The sequence below is a fragment of the Carya illinoinensis genome, chromosome 11, assembly GCF_018687715.1.
Source record: "Carya illinoinensis cultivar Pawnee chromosome 11, C.illinoinensisPawnee_v1, whole genome shotgun sequence".
NCBI classification, from domain to species: domain Eukaryota; kingdom Viridiplantae; phylum Streptophyta; class Magnoliopsida; order Fagales; family Juglandaceae; genus Carya; species Carya illinoinensis.
Window position 1 is genome coordinate 11,016,884 of NC_056762.1, and position 5,658 is coordinate 11,022,541.

The window sequence follows — 5,658 nt, forward strand, 5'->3', positions numbered from 1 at the left end:
ATTGGAAACCTTGCTCTGAATACCAAATGATATGAACCCGTGGGAATAGAATCTCTTGAACTCATAATCAATTTGAAAACTCATCCAAGAAAGTCAAAATCAAGTCAATGGATGGAAGAATCTAGACCCATTAACAAACTCGTTTCAAGAATTTATATTATATTAAAATTTAGACTCGTTAAAGAACCCATCTTAAGAACCCAGATTACAAAAAAGGAACGCCCCAAAAGTTGTAATTTACTTTTGATAAATTCAAAAGTTCAATCAAGAATAAGAGGAGATAAACTCAACTCACAATGAATAAAATTCATCAATTTTCATAAACTTTTATAAATTTCAAAATGAGGCATAAAAAGTATTTAAACTAAAATCTAATTAAAACCCTAGGCTAAAAGAAAACCCTCTTTCTCAAAATTACCCTTGGTGAATAGTGCCACACTATAGTATCGTGAATAGTGCTACGCTACAATAACCCCTTGAAACCTTAGTTTAATAAAATAATAACTTTTTCAACATGCCCTTAAATCCTTCTCATAATAAATCCAATTATTTTAAACTAATAAAATAAGCTATTTTAATGAAATAAACAACTCAAAAGCCTTTAATCACATAAACATAATAATAGGCCCTAATTTATATTGCACTCTTCAATAGCTTGTGTCATGTGGATTAGAATTGGATCTTATTCTCTAAAGCCCATCTTAAATATTAGGTTCTTGCTAGACTCGTCCCAAGTGAATTGCAACAATTCTTACATTGCTTCTTTGCCATTCTTAGCTTTTGATCTTATGATTGTTCCATCTGGAATTTGAAAATGACTTTTAAGATTTGATCCATTTTGGTGCCCATCAAATGGATTACCATATCACGGGCAAATCTTTTACTGTTTTTTTAAGAGGAAATATTTTTAATTGACAAGGGTCACCATATTGATCTCCTTTTAAGTGGTGCAGTTTCGTGGTAGCACGCGTTTAGTACACTTGTGATCTTTTAGTCCATTGGGCTTCCCAAATGAGCCTTATTCGATATTGTTGGGCTCGTATCGGGAAGATAAACATGCATGGCCGATAAAAGTAACAAGGAAAAGCATAAGAAAAGCATGAGGTTGGAAAGTATGTAGCCTCCAGCCACCATCGGCCATAGTATAATGAATAGGCTTGCAAGACGAAAGAATAGTGGTTGTTTAATGCCCAATAAAACTTTAAAATGCAGCTTTGCTAGGTACAGTCGGCATATGCAAGTGGCATGTAATCGTGATGTATGAGAGGAATAAAATAAAGTAAAAAGGACAAAAACAAACCTCACTCTTTCTCTTTCTTCTTCCTGAAAACTTTTCTTTCTTCTTCAGTTTCTTCTTTCGTGTCTATCATGATCGGTTAGACTGGTTTGATATACGAAACAATGAAATAGAGACTATGAAATCTTAAATTATGAAGGCAACCAGGAGAATCCACACTCAAGTTTGTTGACACATGGAAGAAAGTTCTCCATAACAAAAGCATGCGAACTCCACAATAGTAACAAGCGAGAGAAAGATAGAATCGCAAAGTGCACAAGAAAGCGTATAAAGAATAGATTCAGAGAGAGAGAGAGAGAGAGAGAGAGAGAGATTTGCATAGGTTTCTAAAACTTAAATTTTACCTGAAAATATATACAAAAGTGAGAGGGGATTGGGAGAGTTTTCAACGAGACAGAGAGATATTTGTGATGATTTTACATCGCAAGCAGTGGAGAGCAGGTGGGGGCAGAGGCACACAGCACAAGAAATACAAGGGGAGCAATTGCAAAATTAAGAAAGTTTTATTAAATGGCGCTGGTTGCGTACCGTTTGCATCGAGGGCTTACAACAAGCATTTTTCTTATTTTAATGCATGAACAATGCAACTTTTCATTAATTTTGACTTGATTTGTTTATGCCACGTTAGCTGTTTATGCATAATACAATAGCCGAATACTTTTATAGTTTGATTTGGTCTTAAATTTTAGTGCAATATTCAGATCCCATTATTTAAAGTCATGTACACTTGGATTTTAATTTGTTAACCAATGACTAACAACATTAATCGATTAAGATTGTTCACATGGATGAATTAAATTTCAATTTTACAGGAATAATGCAAAATAGTACTCCTTGATCACGATGTGTTTGGGTGCAAGAGTTCCCAAGTACGTACTAGAGGACTCGATTAATTTTATTCCCTTGGGCACTTACTTTGTGAATATTGATTAGGTCGAACAGGGTTTTAAGCTTAAGATCACCATATAATTCACACTTTTATGTCCAAGTTTGATTTGTGAATTTTCAGAACAATTTACATGATGAGTTTGGTTGGTTTACAAACTTTTATTTTTATTTTTATTTTTTTTTCTCTTAAGAAAAAGGGTTGGAGGAGGCAACTAGAGATACATTCTCTACTAGAACGTGACCATAGTAACACCCAACCCACTGGACGGTTGGTTTACAAAGTTATAGTCGTGCAAGTACTTTGATGCGGCATAGGGTTTGCACTTTAGCAGCTAGAGTTCATATTTTTTGATTGCTTCTTTAATATTATTGCTTTTGGATTGGTTTGCATTTGAATCCCATGGAAACAGGAGTATTCATTGAGTGACTGTGTGAAGTTTTGGGTATTTTGGGATCAGCTAGTATGAATCTCTCACTGTTTCCGTACTCCATTCTTTTTCTTAGAAAAATTTTAATTAATTTCTCTATGTTTATAACCTCCTGCGAGCGGCCGAATCACCTAAAAATATGAATATCACAAACCAATATGATAGTGACACTTCATCAAAAATAAAGAACAAGAATTTCTTTAGATATATTTCTCCAAAAATTCAAAATAAAATCTCAAAAAAAAAAAAAAAACCCTCCTAAGTACTATTAAAAACTTGTTAAAAAACTGTTCCTTATCATTTTAAAATAGCCCCTAACCCTTAAAAATCTTTAAAAAAAAAAAAAATCTAAAAAATCCTCTCCTATCTTCAATAAAAGTTTGAAAAACTTGTTTATACAAAAAATTCAAAATAACCCTTTAAGTCTAATAATTTTGATAAAACTGATCATCTCAATTTCCTTCGAGACATCTAATTAAAAAAATATGTAGATACTTCTTAATTATAAAATTAAAAAATCTAGCCATAATGTTTTTTAAAATATCGGCATTTTTACTCACAACTTGACTCCAAAAGTATATATGAATATTCAACCAACGCATGATTTTTCTCTATTATTGTTTATACTGGACCACCCAAAGGGGTCGGTGGCTACCCCATGAGGGGCCCTCATGGGTGGAATTTGATCTCTGTTTTTTGTTTGTAATAAGATTTAACATATTGTTTGTTTTAACTTCATCTAGTTTTTCAAAATCTTCTAAATAAAAACTGGATAGCGGGTTTGATTCACTACCCGTTATCCGGAACCGCTATTAGTCTGGATATAATATAAGACGTACAGATACGGAATCCGATATCCATCCATTACAAGGTGGGCTGGTCATCCGGCCTAGGTATTTGGATACCGGGATTTCCAGTTTAGGCTCGATAAAATCGGATTTAGGTGGCCTTGGTATATGGCTAATCCCAAAACTATATATTAAGTTACCATTGAAATTTATTGGTCAAGACTTTATGTTTGTGGAAGCGTATTGAGAAGATATTAATTTGCCAAATTTGATGGAATTCGTGTGAAGAAGTGGATTTTATGTGATGTAACCTTAATTGATGTAAGTTGATTTAATGTGATGTAAGTCCTTTAATTGATGCGAGGATGCGTGAGGAATTGAATAACATCTAAGGCCAAACGGCCATCCAATTGATAAATGCACATGGGGAAGTGGAAGATACATATATAAAGACCTAGTACCCATCGTGACAATTAAAAGGATGGCCAGCTGTATCATCGTGATGACGAGAGCATGAAAGCTCCATAACAACCAGAATTTCATGCATGCCAAATCCATTAATATTCAACCCACTGATCTTTCATATAGATATGAAATTATTATGAATCTATACATGTCTCAATGTCTGCAAGTAATTAACGTAAATCCACCCCAAAACAAATAATTGCATGCCATCAGTTTAGGGTTTTGACAAAATTTTTCATTGTATTAATTAATGCAATCGACTTTCTTTTGTCCCATCACTTGAATTTGCTCTTATATATATATATATATATATATTCATTTTCCGCTATAGTAAATTTTCTAATTTTGCACCCCATCTGTGGAATTTTCCTGCATGTTTTTCTTTTCATGATTCATATTTCTTGTTTAGCTAGAAGCAGCCAACTTTAATGAAAAGGGTAATTAGCAAGTGATCATCCAGGGGATCAGTAGAAGAACAGTTCTTCTAGGTGCAGTCGAGGCGTGCAACGTTTGGGGAGTCGGCTGACATTAGTCGATTTATTTTAATAAAAAAAAGCCAGCCAACAAATAAAAATCATCACTTAGAACCACGTCTGCTATCCCAAACTCATATTCTTCCTCATCCTCCACCATGTCCTCCCTCTCTTATCTACTTTCTTCCTTGCTATTAGTTGTTGTCCTTTGGGGTAGACCAAGCTTATCTGCCATGGAAGTTGCCAACGAAGAGGGCTTGGTTAATGAGTTGGGTTTTTTGGAGTCGTCAGAGGAGGCAGGCCGTTTGGTTCGGGAAAGGCTTCTGTCGTGTGGATCCAACGAGTGAGTTTTGGGGCATCGGTGCAGGGTGGTTTTTGACCATATTTACGCCAAGCCCATATATTTGCAGAGAGACTCTCAGCTGATACTTGGCAAACCTTCTTTAGCAAGTTCATTATGAAACAGAAAAATTTAGGAATTATCAACGAGAGATTATATTTTCACAAAATAAGAAATTATATATTAGTCTCAATCAAAGAGTAGATATTGAAAAGTTGGATTTTTTTCTTTACAAATATCTATTTTTTGGTTAACGATTAAAATAGAAATTAAGGCTAAAATAATTAGCTTCTTTTGGACCTCTGGCTATTCCCAGAACCAGTGTGCGACTGCTGTGTTTGGGTTTTGGATGATGCAGTGAGAGAGAAAAGGGAAGAGAAGGGTGAGATTTGGGGAGAGATTGGGGTCTGGGGAAGAAAGGCTTCCCATTGGTTCTCTTGTACCTACATAGCTCTGGATTCGAGTTAGAAGAAGAAGAAAATGCAAAGATGAAATGGGGGTTAGAAGCTGCAAAGATGAAGTTGTAAAAACCAAAGACTATTTGGGAGGGAGGCTCGAAGGACGCTGAAGAAACAACATAAGGAAATTTGTGTTTGTCTGTGGGAAGGTGAAGGCAGGGAGGCCAATGAGATGGAATGACTTGTTTTAATGAAAATAGCATTTTATTTTCCACATTGGCAGCAACTCCCTAGAGATTATGCTGGGCGACTGTATTCAGTAGTTTTGGTAGAAGAATTAAGCCACCAATTTGAATGAAAATGAAAGATTTTATCTCAAGTATGGGACAAGCTATCACTAGGAATTAATATAATATATGTGTAAAATGACCAAATCATAGGGAATAATTTATTTATTTACTTTAAAAGAAAAAAAAAAACTGAAGCCAATATTGCTACCAAATTCCATGCAATTAATCTCCAAATGTCCTTGGAAGACCATCTTTGGTTTGACACTTTTGCAAAAAGACAAGAAGAAATCA